This window comes from Lathyrus oleraceus, chromosome 7, assembly GCF_024323335.1.
Source record: "Lathyrus oleraceus cultivar Zhongwan6 chromosome 7, CAAS_Psat_ZW6_1.0, whole genome shotgun sequence".
Classification (NCBI taxonomy): domain Eukaryota; kingdom Viridiplantae; phylum Streptophyta; class Magnoliopsida; order Fabales; family Fabaceae; genus Lathyrus; species Lathyrus oleraceus.
The window spans coordinates 271,228,455-271,244,949 of record NC_066585.1 but is presented as its reverse complement, the minus strand read 5'-3'; the positions used below and the strand labels follow the sequence as shown (position 1 = coordinate 271,244,949).

At 34.6% G+C, this 16,495-nt stretch overlaps 1 protein-coding gene and 1 long non-coding RNA gene across 19 annotated transcripts in view; one reads left to right on the top strand and one right to left on the bottom strand.

Moving 5' to 3' along the window:
• LOC127100949 (uncharacterized) overlaps window positions 1-660 on the bottom strand; it is a 31,934-nt gene extending 31,274 nt beyond the window's left edge. For all 18 annotated transcript variants that reach the window (XR_007794541.1, XR_007794539.1, XR_007794543.1 and 15 more), the window contains exon 1: window positions 56-660. The gene's annotated coding sequence lies outside the window, so the exon portion shown is untranslated. The remainder of the gene's footprint in view (window positions 1-55) is intronic.
• A 3,107-nt stretch (window positions 661-3,767) lies between these two features.
• Window positions 3,768-6,009, top strand: LOC127100948 (uncharacterized). Its single transcript, XR_007794537.1, has 2 exons — window positions 3,768-4,216; window positions 5,690-6,009. It is a non-coding gene; the product is annotated as an uncharacterized LOC127100948 (long non-coding RNA).
• The last annotated feature ends 10,486 nt before the right edge of the window (window positions 6,010-16,495 follow it).

Sequence of the window (16,495 nt, the reverse complement as noted above, 5' to 3'; positions counted from 1 at the left end):
CGCAGAAAAGCGAGAAGAAGAGGGGCAAGGTTGTAGACCAGAAAAGAGTGATTACCTGTGTGCAGTTTGAAGCTTCAATCCGATAAGCCTTTCTATCCGACTTCCACGACGCGTGGCTTGTTGTTTTCATGCCTGCACAGTTTTGGATCGACGCGAGCTGATGATGGTGGAGTTCAAGGCATCGTTCGGATTCGAAGACTAACCCGATCGACTCGAGCTTAAGAATCCAGTACGTGATACGATTTTGGTGCAATTTCGGAGTGCCTCCTCCGTCTGTTCTTCGAATCCGTCGAGATTGGGTATGGTTAGTAGCTCGCGTTTGGAATTACCAATTCATGTTCTTCATCTCTTTCGTGCGTAACGCCGTTGGTGAGGACAAAATAACACCGTGGACCACGCTCGATTAGAGACACATGACACCCCTCACCGATCGGAGACGTGGGTGAGGTTATCAGGCCGTGGCGTGAAGCTACACCGCGACTGAGATCAGAGTGTTGAAGTCAGAGCCAATCGTGTATTCGTGTGCGTCGCAGAAGTTGTTCGAAGAAGAACAAAACCTCGTTCATGATTTATGGGCACGCTGGACTTGGGCCGGTGTTGACCCGACTTCCGTGGATCCTGGGCCGCGTACGGATCAAAAGCTAAGGCCTAATCTTTTAAGCCATATTCCAGGTTTTGAATCTTGAACTTTTAGTAATCTTAATTAATTTGTATGTTTAGTTTAATTAGGACTTCATATACCACTATTTTAGTTATTAGGGATTAATCTCAGTGGATTAAATTGATTTGATTTAGACTTCAGGTTGAGTTAAATTAGATTTTAGGGATTTTTAATATAGAATAAACGTTAATTGGAATTTTAAATAATTTATTAGAATTCTTTTAGTTTAATTTTTTATTAAGCCATATTAGAATAACTAGGTTGATTAAGAAATTTTGGATTAGATTTTAATTCATGATAATCTTGATTAAATCTCAGAAATAATAGATTTTACATTAATTAGGTTAAATAGTTTTTTACGAATTAAATCTTTTTTAACATTTTAATTAGATTTTAGAAACATTAGAAGTCAATTAGGATGATTAAAAATCTTTGGATAATTAAAATTGCTAGAATATTTGATTTTTAGAATTGGAGTTTAACTAGAATTTCCATGATTTAATTCAATATTAATCATTTTTTGAATATGATCATTTTTCTCTTAGGGGCTTATTTTGTTATTTTAGTGATAGAATTGCATGCTCCTTTAGGAATATCTTTTGAATCCAAATCTAACCTTTAGATTAGGTTTAGCCTAGATTTCCAATTAATTTAAACCCTCGATTCAAGTTGATCAAAAGTAATTTTGATCAACTAAATCTTTTGAACTTATATAGTCCCACAGTCTAACTTGAGTGACCAAAATATCCTTGGCCACTTAATAAGACTTTTCTCTCTAAGCTGTGGAGCTTGAGGTCTCGAGTCAAGATCTTCGGTCAAGGCATTCTCAGTCATACCAAGCAGCGGATTATACAAGACAAATTAAATGTCAACACTTGGTAAACACGATTCAAATTGTACGATACGAGCCTTAAGTAATAAGGAATGATGAGACGGAGTTTCTCCTATCCTTGTCTACAACGACTTTGCATACGGGGCGTAGGCCCTAGCTATTCAAAGCGTTCTCCCTTATTCATAGAATTTAGTGTGATACGAATCGAATAAACTACCAAGTCTTCTTCATACAAGACAACATCAATACAAGGATCAACAATGAAGATTCTTCTCCAACAACTTGTCAGTTATAAGAAGTATCATACGTCATGAGCCTTAGGTAATAGGGAATGATGAGACGGAGTTTCTCCTATCCTCGTCTAGAGCGACTTTGCATACGAGGCGTAGGCCCCAGCTATTCAAAGTGTTTGCCCTTATTCATAGACTTTAGTGTGATTCTCATCAATCAACTGTTAAGCCTTTCTCTCTTCATCATCACAACAAACAACGATGAAGTTTCTCTTCCATCAATTCGAAAGTTAGGACGAAGATCATATGCAATGAGCCTTAAGTGGTAAAGAAGGAATGAGACTGGAGCTTTCCTACACTCATTCAAGATATCTTTGGGTGTGAGGCGTTTGGCTCGTTGTTTATCGTATCCACCTTTACTCATAGACTTTAGTGTGATTCTTATCCAATAACTATCAACTCTACTCCACTCTTCCATTCAATCATTAGATCACCTCTTTTGCCTTAATCACTATGTCTTTAGCCCTAGTGGGCTGAACTACGATTGCTCTGATTTCCTTATTGCACTATAAGGAAACGTAGGCAGGAGAATCCAGTTTCTTCGCGAGCTACCCTATTTATAAATCATTCTTCATCCATTCAACCAATACCATCTTTTGAGATCTACTATACTTCTCCTTGGACTCCTTGTACATCCTTTTAGGATGATTTAGCAGCAGTCTACCTCATCGATCGAGAGTTGTTTGGGACTATGCCCAAACACTTAATTCAATCTTTGTTTTTGGCTTTACCTTATAGTGGCAGCCTTGCTAGCCCACGTACTAGTAAATGCCTACCTTGCTCTTCGATTCAGAGTCTATCTCCTTCTTGGATCCAAGATATTATCCTTCTTTAATCTCGAACTGTTTGTTCCCCATCCAGTGATATATTGTTCCTTGTACACAACAATACTTTCTTTTGAGCCCCGCCTATACCCTTTTAGGACGATATAGAGGCAGTTCGTCTTGTGAATCAAGAGTTGTTTGGGACTGTACCCAAACACTTCATTCAATCTTTGTTTTTGGCTTTACCCTATAGCGGCATCCATGCTAGCCCACGTATTGGTAAATGCATGTTTACTCTTTGATTCCAAGTTCCATCCATTTGTGGGTTCCTTTGATACCATTATGTTGGTACAAGTTATACTTTTCATCACCTTTATCTCTCTCTTTGTTCTCGTGGTTCCAGAAACTACAATTGCTCTAATTTTCTCATTGCACGATGAGAATACGTAGGTACGAGGATGCGAATCCTTGGCGAGCATACTTCTAATAATTCCTGCCTTAGGGCGTTCATTCCATTCATTTCCATGACACTCATATTCTACCTTCATTCACTCCATGTGATATACCAGTTACCTCTGAGCCAAACACACTACCTTTTGTGCTCCTTCTTGCGTCACCTTGTGAACCAAGAGATGTTTGGGACTGTGCCCAAACACTTATTTCTCCGTCTTTTCGGAATTGCCCTATAGCGGCAACCATGCTAGTCCACGTACTGGTAATAGTCACCTTACTCTTGGGTTCATCTTTTCACCCTTGTTGGAGTTCAAAACATTATCCTTTGGTTCAGACCACATTGTTATCACAATTCTTTTCACCTCCCACCACTAGTTCTTTGAACTACGGAGCTCTGAATTCCTCATTGCACTATGAGGATACGTAGGCATGAGGGCCCCAATCCTCACCGATCACTTTATCTATTTCTATTCCTTTCCCCTTATTCTTTTGCGAGTAATCTTAGATATCACACTCGAGCGAGAACAATCAAAACGGTTCCCGTGGAGTACAATGGATGTTTGGGGTGCTAATACTTTCCCCTTGCATAACCGACTTCCTTACCCATCATATCTTCCCCCGGGTTTTATTGATGTTTTCCCTTTCCTTCGGGAATAAATAAAGTTCGATGGCAACTCTGTTGTATGTTCGAGCGTGCAATATGTTCGGATATATTTCTGATGCCTTCAGAGTTAGACGGCCTAAAAAGGTTGTGCCAAAGGAAGAAGACAGCAGAAGTGTCCATTTTGTTACACACTCGTTCAAACCTTCCTCTCCCAGGGTGATTTCCATTTCTTCCTCCGCCATGCTGGAAATCGCCTCTAGCGGAGGCGGAGGGCCAATTATTGTAAACCTCACATTAAATTATTCGTTATCTCCTTCTCTTCCATAATCCCTAATACTTTTCCTTTGATTCTTCCTAAATCTCTCAAACTGACATTAAACTCACAAGAACCCTGAGTAACAATTTCACAAATTAAACATTGAAGCGATGGAATCAAAGTCTATAGCATTGGGGATTTGATTCCTCGTATTAAATGCTACATTATGGTATGAAGTTCATCGTAAATAGAGGCAAAAAGGAGGCAAATCACCAACGTGCAAGACATAGATTCATCTTGGATTTTGTTGCCACTGAAGATGAAATTCACGCAGAAAATACCAGAGAATCGAACAGGTAACCTTGAATCTCAATTATCCTTTCTACTACACCTTATTCTTCTTCTTCAATTATAGTTTTTAGGCTCAAATTTCTTGCTTTTCTATGACATGTTGTATGCACGTGCATGAGAAGGGAGTATGAAAGTGTGAGAATGTGAGAGGTCTAGCTTCAGCATGTTTGAAGCTTCAATGGCTGCAAAAAACTGAGCTCTATGTGAGGGTGAAAGTGAAGGGAATTGCAGAGAGAGAGAGAGAGAGAGAGAGAGAATTGACGATTGAAATATAGCTTTTGATTTCTGAGATTGTGGTTTTTCTCGAATGAATGGTGAAGGCATAGATTTATAAGGATGAGAGTGTAACAAAGTTAACTGAATTGGATCTCCTATGTGAAAATTAGTTAGAAGTTAATAACGGTGTTAGAAATTTTGTTAGACTTGGTTAGTGTTAGTTTGTTAGTTAGTTTGATTCAATTTATTTCTGTTATGAGTTGGTTGGTGTAGTTATTTTAGGATAGAGTTAGTAATCATTGAAGTGTTGAGAAAGATCATAATGATGTTAGTGATAGTTTTTTATTGATCAATTAAATTGCTTAATGTGTTAGCTTTTGGATGAGTTATTTTGAATTGATAGTTAGTTAGGTTGTTGATTAGTAGGAAATAAGGATTGTTAACTCAACTGTTAAATTTGTTGAATTGGAAATTATTCATGACATCAATTTTAAATTGAAGTTAGTATGTTAGTTTTGTGAATTGCTTGTAAATAAATTGCTTACTATTGCACTGCTATGGCTGCTTTAAAATGAAACAATTAGTTATGCAGTTAGATGTATTGAAGTGAAGGATTATCATTGAAACTGGTTGTGTGATGAACTATGAACTATGAGACTGGTGTTGAATGAAAGAATTAGTATGTTAAAGCCTTGTTATCTAAGTTGAAGAATTTCAGTTATTGAATTGAATTGGAGTATGAATACATGTTGCTGCCAATAGAACTCGTCGTGACTGAGTTTAATGATTAGAATTGGGATATGAATGGTAACTAGTTCTAACTTTTTGAAAGGTTTATGCAATTCTGTGATGAATTTGAATTATTGATTGTTATGTGATTATACTAGGAGATTATGTATGATGAACTGTTAGATCACTGTTAGACTATGTTCAAAGGAGTAATTAGGAATCATGAAGTGGTTTTGTTATTATTTGGACTGTTGGTATGCCTTTCTATGAAGTTGTAAATGTATTGGATGTTTAATGTTACTGTGCAAGTGTGTTAGTTGGTTGCTGAAATTATCTTTCTCTTTTAGCAATTTTTAGTTGGGTTAACTGCATGGTGAGGTGAAAATCATGAGTAGAAGTTATGTGAATTATCATGAGGAGTTAACTACTTGATGTAGGTTGTTCATTGATGGTTTATATGTGTTACAAAAATGACTTTGTAGTGCTTGAGCTATGTTTGAGTAACTCTAAAAGTGCATTTGCGTGATTTGCAGGAATGGTGTATGTGACAAGATGACTTGGCATTTAGATCATGAAGGCATGGGCAAAGACTTGAACATAAGGAATGATTAGTGACTTGGATATCAAAGTGAAGATGAAGAAAGACATAGGGTTTAGGGATTGGAACTAGGTAGTTGACTTTAATCAACTACTTGACCAAAAACTCGATCATTGACCAAAGTCAACTGTAGGTCAAAAGTTGTATTTTTTTGTAGGTTTTTGGATTTTACACTTTTGTGATGTAATTGGATATTTGAACCTTGAATGACTTTTGTAATGAAAAATGAATATGAAAAACCTTATCTTTAATGAATTTCCTCCAAGCTTGATCTTAATTCTTGACTCTGAATCTTAATTATGAATAGGAACTTGCAATGCCCTTCTTGGATGAACTTTGAATAACGATGCTTTGGACCAAATAATCAATCAAATAAATAACAATGTAAGATTTCATAGTCAATAGATAATCAAACCTAAAGTTGACCTCTGCTTGACTAAAATCACACTTGATAGTTGACTCCAAAGATCAATAGCATGATGCAATCCATAGTGATCAAGGGCCACCTCCCATAAATTAGGGTTCTACAATAAATCCCAAGATCAAGATGCAACCAAAATGATCCACGAGTGTCATGAACCAACAATTAGGGTTTCATAGGCCAAATGAAAATACCATGATACAATCCACACAAACCAATATCTCAAGCACCAAGGATTACGGTTTCTTGATCAAAATCTCAATGATAATCCTCTCCACTTAGATGCACCACCAAAGTTACATCGATTTAATTCCATGTCAACCATAACTAACAAGGGACATAAGAATCCATGATGCATATTTTAAAAATGCTAATATGAATGAATGATATAGATAAATATGGCATGATTATGCAGATGAATTAAAGATCATGAGCTAGATGAAAAGCAAAAGGAGATGGCAAATTTTGGGGTATGACACTTATGAAAAACAAAGAAAAGTGGAAGAACATATACACAGAAAAATGGAAGAAAGAGTATGAATAGCATGGAAGAAAATTTATGAAGAAGAAGAAAAAATATAAAGTGTATGAAATTGATTACCTTTTAGTATGAAGAAGCTTATGAATACGAGTTCGTTGCATGCAAAAGAGCGAGATGTTAGGGTTTTGTTTTGAGAGAAACGACTATTTTGTGCCGACAGTTGTTAATGAAAACCATGATAAAATGTAAGTATTATTCACAATGATTTTTGGTACTAATCGTGGTAATAGATATTTTAATTTCAATATATTTATAAGAGTATCCTTACAAGTCCTTTTAGTAATGAAAAAAATAAAAAGTTGTTGGTGTTGGGATTCGAAGCAAGTAACATTTCACTTATCACCATGGTTGTTATTTTGGCTCGTGATGAAATGTCTTTTAATAAAATAATAAAATATTCAGGCACGTGAAAATGAGTTATTACTACAGTTGTTTAAACGGCCATAGTAATATGGTGTTACCAAAGGTATATTTTGTAGTAGTAACACATGATGCGTTCAGATGAATTTTGAGGTGGCTTATTCCGAAGTGGAAAAAATGTTTCCAAGAAACCATGTTGTGTTAAATCAATTCACATCCTATCATAAGCACATGATATAAGTTGTCCCATTTTCGGGAAGCGCATTTATTTGTCAAGCGGAGCCAAACCACAAAGACAAGGAAGAAGAGCATTGAGAATTGTATCGTAGTTTTCTTTTTTCCCATATAGATTTGTGTATGGTTCCTTATGAGTCATCATCTCTTGTATAAGATGACGACGGACAAATTGGTGGTCCTCCTCTCCTTTACCGAGTAAACCCAAAACAACTTGAAAACCATAATTGATGTCACTTTCAACATTTACAATCCACTCGATGTATTTGTGCATAAAAAGTGGCATATCTTCAATGAATTTGTTTTTGGTAATGGTGGTGGAGGACATGGGTTGCTAATGCGAGCATCCTTGAAAAACACATTTTTTGGGATTTTGTAGTAAGAGAATCCGGAAAATATGAGTCAACATGTTCAAATTTTGAAGGAGGTCGTCTTGTGGAGTTGTCACTTTGAGTCAGTTTTACCTTTTTAGATACACCCTTTGTTTTAACTGGTTCCAACGGTGGTTTCAAAACTATTGTTTCTAGATAAACAATATTCCTTATATGATCTTTGATGTGCAATTACATGATGCATTCAGCTTTCATGAATCTCTCTTAGACCATTTTCCACTCGACCATGATATATATGTTTGATTTATCATTTTTAGACATACCGTCTTCAGTCGAGCATATGAAAATTCAACTTTGTTATTTGTTGTATTGTAAAAGTTTTAAACCTGACCGGTCTATGCACAAAGAATACTCTCTTTTACCTGATCCAGAATAATGCCCTCAACATATTTCAAGAAATCTGGATATATACACACCAAAAATTTACAACATAGTCGGCATATAATTCTTTTATGGAAGAATTTATTATAGAATTCCATGAATACATGATATATTCCACCACCACACCAGGTTTGACAAGTTTTCCATCTTCATGTTTGACTTGTTTCATTCCAACTGCAGGTTTTACTTGACTTCACATATTTTTGGTTATGTGATACTTACAAAGTAATCTGAACGATGTAGGAAACACCGTTATAACCAAATTTATCAATGCGGTGTCACAATCACTGATTAAAGAATAAAATCAACATTTCAGGATGCTACTCAAAATATAACATGCATACCTTCCAATTATTTTCAAAAATCGCAAAGGAATTCAAAATAATTAATATAAACTTCCAATATCTCTTCAAATGAAGTACTCAACAAATTAAAAAAAATTTAACATTAACTCAAAACAATTCAACGACCTGTTCCCCGATGTTACAAACCAGAACAATATTTATAACTAAATGAATATAAAATAATAAAGAAAACAAAGAGAGCTCCAAAGTCCTCGTGCAACTCACATCAACATTACTCCACTTGAGTATTTGTACAACAATTTACATAACAACACAAAACAAATAACAAAGGGGTGAGAATACACTCAAATATATTGACGATGTAAAAGAATGCAAGAGTAACTTAAATCACACAATCAACAACAAACATTCAATTGACACGACAACACACCAATTAAATTCATATAGCCTTTATGTATGAAATATGACTCATAATTGACTCTATGGATGCGGTATCAATATGGACATAAAATGTTTGTTACTAATCTCGTTCAGTCAACAATGGTTCCTCATTCGAACCGGGTCCCCACTTCTGAACCTCGAGTCCCCACTTTTGAACCCCGGATGATCATTGGTCCCCATTTCTAAACCCGTGACTCGCCTCTTTCAACACACTGACACAAAATGATGCATGGCATATAAAGCAATGCAACAACAACAACCCTTATGGCTCCACTTCTAACCATAAGCAACATGCAATACAACATTCATAGTAGTCCCCGCTTCTGAACTACTCACCTTAAAACAACAATCATAATCACGTTATAACACATAATTATGTTCACAATATCACATGTCATAAGCAAAATCATAGTTCACAGTTTATAATCATACAATTAATTCATATATTCATTATTTCACTTTAATATTTCATTTTGCCATTAATCTCAATAAAACACCTCAAAATAGCAGCTAAACATCATCTGCACGCAAAATGAAAATGAAAAACGAACTAATAGCTCAAACCGGTTCCTGAAGATCATGACGACCAACTCGTCACCCAGCCCATCATACCCCCACCTCACAAACATGTCACCCCATGACGACCGGCAGGAAAATCCCGCCTGGAGACCATGACAGTCTCTTTGTCATCGTGCTGACGACCGTCAGCTGCCCTAGATGCATGACGGTATCCCGTCACACTCGTGACGACCGTCACGCTCGTGACGACCATCACGATGATGCAAAAAACATAATCTTCATTTTTCACCATGAGAGCTCATTCAAAGTTCTGATGTCGACCTTTAGCATCCCAAATCGCACTAAAAATAATAGATACATATCATTAAACAATCAAATCATTACATATGCATTGATTAACATCCAAATTCATCAATTAATCGTGGATTCAAGACTTTATTCATAAAACCAAATACACAATAATGGTGATCATAACATTCAAATTCATATTCATTCATCAAACAAAAAATTCAGCAGCACAAGAAGGATGAATTTCATATCACATATGTTGATAATCATAGATTTCACATTATTATATTCAAAAACCCATCAAACACATAAATGGATAAAAATATAGATGAGGGTGAGGATCCCTCACTATCCTTCATGCAATAACATCTATATTAGAGTAGTTCCCCCTTACCTGAATTTCCATCAGCTAACAGGTTTGATTATGGTATTCTTCTTCCCCCTCAAGCCCTTGTTCTCATTTTCTTACACTTACCTCTTTTCCCAATTGCACAATTTCTACATACTTAAAAGTTTGACTCCTCTCCCTTAACTATTTATTTTAACCTAGAATATAATTAACTCCCATTTTCATAGTTTTACCCATCCACTAATCTCTACTTTCACCATTTCCCCTTATTTTTCTAATAATTTAATTTTTGCCTCAATATCACTATTCCTCACATTTTATGATTATTTTATTATTTTAATAAAATAAAATAAAATAAAATAAAATTTTAATAAACCCCCAAAAATCGCATAACACATGCCATCACCAAAACAAATAATTAAAAGTATATCAAATCACCCAAACAATTATATAAAAGCAATGAAAATTAAATTAAATAAATTAATTGAATTCGAGGCATTACAACTCTCCCCAACTTATAGAATTTTTGCCCTAAAAAATTACCTGAACGAAACAGCTTCGGATAAGATTCTCTCATCCGACTCTCTAGGTCCCACATCATACTTCCTCCAGCAGGGCCTCCTCATACAACTTTCTCCAAGATGATCTATTTACCTCTCAAGTGTTTCAATTCTCCATCATCAATTTGTAATGGTGATGCCTTCATAGTCCAATTATCTCTCACTTGCACATCATCCATTTGAATCACGTGAGACGGATCAAGAACATACTTCCAAAGTTGAGACACATGAAACACAATGTGAAAATTCAAAATAGATGGTGGTAAAATAACTTTGTAGGCTACTTCTCTTACTCTCTTCAATACCTGATAAGGACCAATGAAACACAACGTGAGTTTTCAGGATTTCAAAGCATGACCAACATCAGTCACCAGTCACCAGAGTGACTCTCAAGGACACATGATATCCCTCTCGGAATTCGAGTGATTTCCTCCTTTTATCATGATAACTCTTACGTCTACTCTATGAAGCTTTCATCTTCTCTTGAATCATATTAATCTTCTCAGTCGTCTGCTTAACAATTTCTGGTCCAAGTGCAAAACTCTCACCATAATCATACCAACACAAAGGTGTCATACACCGCCTAATATACAATGCTTCAAAAGGGGTCATTCCAATGCTAGAATGGAAAGTGTTGTTGAAGGTAAACTCGATCAATGACAAATAGCTATCCTAATTATCTCTTTGCTCCAATATGCAATCTCTCAGCAAATCTTCTAACGACTGTATGGTTCTCTCTATCTGACTATTCGTCTGCAGATGATAAGCAGAACTCAATCGCAACCTGGTTCCCAAGGACCAAGGCTTCTTGCAAAATCTCCCAAAACCTCGAAGTGAACCTCAGATCTCTATCTGAAACAATACTCAAAGGAATATCATACGAACTGATAATCTTTTCAATATAAACCTCTGCCAGCTTCTGCAACGGATAACTGATATTTATTGAAATGAAATGAGTTGATTTAGTCAACCTATCCCCCACAACCCAAATCGAATAAATTCCCTTAGAAGTCTTAGGAAAACTTGTCATAAAATCCATACAAATACTATCTCATTTCCACTCCGGAATACTCAACGGTTGCATCAATTCAGACAGTTTCTGATGCTCAATCTTCGACTTCTGACAAGTCAAACAATAATAAACAAACTCAACAACCTCCTTCTTTATACCTGGCCTAACAAAATATCTTCTTAAGATCTTGGTACATCTTAGTAACACTGGTATGAATACTCAATCCACTCCTATGACCTACCTCAATAATCTTCTTCTTAAACTCTAGCACATCTGGCACGCAAAATCTATCTCGGAATCTCATAACTTGGCATGCCAGGCATGATTATGTATACCAAAAATCACGTTAAATTTCCATGTCTCTTCTGCCATACGGTATCCGTGCAATTTAAACGGACACTCACATTTCCTCTATCCAATGTCGTCCTGTTTCAACTGCCAAATCTTTGGTTGGTGCGTACCACTTATTTCTCATATCATTGTTACAAAAGCGTGTCTTCTATCTGAACCATTGTGGTACCTTTAAATTATAACGTCAAACCCCAATTTTTTGGCCTCCCTACGAACCCATTGTAGCATATTTTAACGAACAATAAACACTTCTTTATTTGTAAATTATGTACGAACATCTACCTCAAAAATAACCGGTCGAGCATACGCTTTAACACCTTCATTCGCTTCATCCGGTTGAACATCATCATTCACTTCATCAAGTTTAACATCATGTTTCACTTCGACCAGTTTAACATCCACACTCACAATAATTTTAGGAAACATATTCGGGTGCACCATATTTATTGCTACCAATAACAAAAAAAACAGTGTTAAAATTTATACTAATAGGACAATTCGGAGATGCACATCCGGACTACACATAACTTCGTTCGGAGATGCATATCGGATTCAATGTCCATTTTTCAACACATACTCAATATTATTGCAAGAAATGAAGAATGAAATGAATGATCTTTACCTGTAATTTTAACTTGTTTTGTTCCATTTGAAGTGATGAAATACAAGACTCATGTTTTGGTGTTGAAAAGTTCATTGAAAATGAGAGAAATTTTTTAAGGACTTTGCAATGGAGTTTATTTTTTTAGCGTTAAGAAGAAGCTCATGCAAGGTTATATTTTATTAAATTAGGCTGGGCATTTCCGGAGATGCATCTCCGAAAATATCACTGCATAAATGAGTGCAGGGTGTATTTCGGATATGCATATCCGGATACACTCAAATAGTATACAGAGGTGCATCTCTGAATCATTTTTAAAAAAAACTGAAGTGAATCTCAAAAAAGTGAAGATTAGTGGGATTTTGAGTACTTCCAGAAATGCATCTCTAAACATATAAGGGTATTTTCGAATTTTCAAAAACGTGAAAGACACCACCATAGATGGAAAGAGCGTTACCCAAATAAAACATAAGCTAAAACGCAATGCTAGAATTATAATGGTTAATTAGCACAATTAGGAAGACAAAAACACTATTAGGTAAGAAATGATGTTTAGATCAATAAAACTATTCTTTTAAAATACTTGTGTGCGGCTCTATGGACATGTCAATTAGTAGTACATAAACAATTGAATCGTCATATGTAGGGTGATTCATGAAATTAAAATGTAATGTTGCAATGTAAAAACATATAATTTCATTCAATATATATAATAAAGATTATACATAAATAACATACTAACAAAAAAACGTCACTACTCCCTTTTAGATAGTCAAACTAATCTTTTTAAAAACTATATATATTGTTCTAAAAGACACAAATGAACTTTTACACTCTCGATAAAAGATTCACGACTTATGCTGAAAAATAAATAAATAAAAAAGATAAATATATAAAAGTATGTTGATTGATGAAACTCGTTGTCCCACGATAATAAGATTAATAAAATAAATGTAAATAATTAATACACATAACTATATTCTTATTTAGACTCATATGTGGTAACCTATGTAAATTGATTGAACATTTAACTTGACACCCCCGATTAAACCTGACACCATCCGTTTTGAGCGAAATTACCTTGATACCCTTGTAAAAAAATTGGAAATTTTAAGCAGATACCAAAATTTTTGTGAATTAACAGGTTTTTACCGTTGCTGTAAGACATATACTGTAAATTTCAAATTTCCAGAAGACATATATCAGAAATTTCAAATTTTCCGGAAGAGTTATACCTAAAATCATGACTTTTGCGTAAAATGGTTAAGAATCCCGAAAATTTTGGATTTTCGGTAATGCTCCTAGAATTCTAAAAAACATGAACTTCATTTTTTTTGATACAATGGCCTCCGTAAATGGTTTGATTAAAAAGTCATCACATATAATAAATACATATTAACCACAAAAATTATTCTACGTACAAGATTACAAAACTACGTATGATGACTTCCTAACTTCATCTTCTCAGTCCCTAAACTTTTTCTTCAACACTCTCTGGCCTACAATATCCAAAGAATTGAAATATGTCTTCAACTCTTCGCACTCTGCTTCTAAATCCAACTTTGTAACAGTATCTTCAAGATTGATACCATGCTCTTAAATGTGTAATTTCTTCCCAAAAACATGAGTTGGATCTAAAGGAACAAGTTTTTCTTATATTTGGAAACCGACAAGTTGACACGCACAAGGTAACCCATGTATTGTTCGAATGAAGCAACCACGAGCGTCTTTGCTTGTACCAATAAATTTTACTCTTTCTAGTTCCTTCCCTATATGTTGTATACACTTCCTTGAAATAAAACTGTGCAAATTGACATAGAATGAAATGTTATACTGATGCTCAATGTTGGCGATACTTTTTTGGAACGAGACCCTGATTTAACAAAGTTGCAACTTCAACATGGTGTTCACGGCACCCCAACTTCGGCTCAAATCTCCTCTGCTTGTAGTCAACATGTCTTTTAGTCTCTAATGAGCATACTTCACCCTGTTCGTTGTTGTACTACCTAAATGAGTGACTATGTTAGTCCAAGCAACAACAAACATTTCTTTATAAGGCGTCAACCATGTTTCAATCACATACTTAACAGACAAAGGAATATCAGCACAAATAGTCTTAAAGTGCTTCAAGTGTGCGACAAACTTGGTCTCTCTATTAGCATACATGATGTTGTTCCCTAGATCCATGACATGCTCATGTCTTTCTGGTTTAACATACTCTTTACGTTTCATGCTAACAATTTTTAAAATATGGAATGAACATAACAGATGAGTTGAATTTGTAAACACAACTTCAATTACATTCATCAATGCAAGTTCTCGATCTGTCACCACAATATTAGGTAGCAATTTCTATGAAGAGAACAACTCTTTGAGCTTCTCCATTTCCCATTTGAAGTTTTCCTCCCTTTCATGCTCCAAATAGGCAAAGCCTACCAAAAACGTCAATTTTGTTTACGTAACACCAACAATCTCAAGCGGTGGTAGCCGGTTCGTGTTTGTCTTGTATGTACAATAAAAAATTAACACCAAGTGAAACATATTCAACAACTTCACTGAATCAGGATGTGTCTAGAAGATATCAACAATAACTTTTGAGTCTTCCCTATTTCTTGTCCAACACGTATATTTCTCTCTATGAATAAGACTCAACAACATTTATATTTCCGTCAATAAATCTCTCTTGCTCGCATTATATATAACTTTAGCTTTATACACTTGGGTAACACTGGTGAAGTTTTCTGGATCTTTGTCTTTCAAGGCAAAAACTATGTACTGTGGAGTCATGTTGTACTTCGTCATGTCATTCACAAAATCTCTCTCATGAACTTTTAGACGACCAAATATGTCTTGGCCATCTAAATCCTCATATAGTTTATGATTGTGAAACTCATACCTAACCATCACCTTTCAACCGCTACCACTAGACACAGATCTAAGCCTAAAATGGCATTTCACTTTCATAATATAAGTGCCCTCTGAGGATTTACTGCTTTCAGATGTATTCATCATTTTATAATTATCTTCTTTCTCACAATCCAAAATCAATTTATCTTTACTACCTCGCTGGTCATTTGCAGTATCAGAATGAACCGTCATAACTATAATACCATGTTGTTTGTCAATATTTGTGACCAGACTAATACTTCAGATCAGAACTCAAATATGTGTCATTTACATCACAAAAAAGTATACTATCAATATCATATAAGGGCGAGAAAATATTTAATTTAAACTTATTACATAGCAAAATATATTTTGTCTGTGGTGAAGAACTGCGTATAATCGCTACATGAATCTGTAAATGACCATGTCAGCTCCCGTCTACACAAATAAAACATTTTTTGAAAGCTTTGTTAGGTTACCTAAAATTTCATATATATTCAAAATTTCCGATATATCGAAAATTTAAAAATTTCCGATAAATGTTGTTTGTCCACGAAAATTTTGAGAATTTTCGGTATTGTATATCGGATTTTTTGAAATTTCCGATATTTTTTACCGTATTTTCTCAAATTTCCAGTACAAATACATGAATTCTAAAAAATGTGAAATTAAAAATTAAAATAACTACTCAAAAAAATTGTTTTTGTAAGTTTGAAAAAGTAAAAATTATGGAAGAAAAGAAAATTTTGAAATGTAAATATTAAAAAAATATTTTGGAAATATTGAAAAATTGGGGACATCATATAAATTGGGGTAACAGGAAAAAATTCTCAATCTGATTGCATTTTATTTAAACTCACGTATGATTTTAGTAGAGATACAATAAGAGAAATTGCATTATATATAATGGATTGGCCAAAAATATATTAAAGTAAATTTAATTGTTTTCTTATAAAATTATTTTAATTTTATCTTTCAATCTCATACAAAAGTAGATTTAATAAATAGATTATTAAGAAAAGTAGATAATATTAGATGAAAAGAGGAAAAGTATAAATTTTTTAAATCACACTTATAGATAAAAATTATAAATTTTAGAT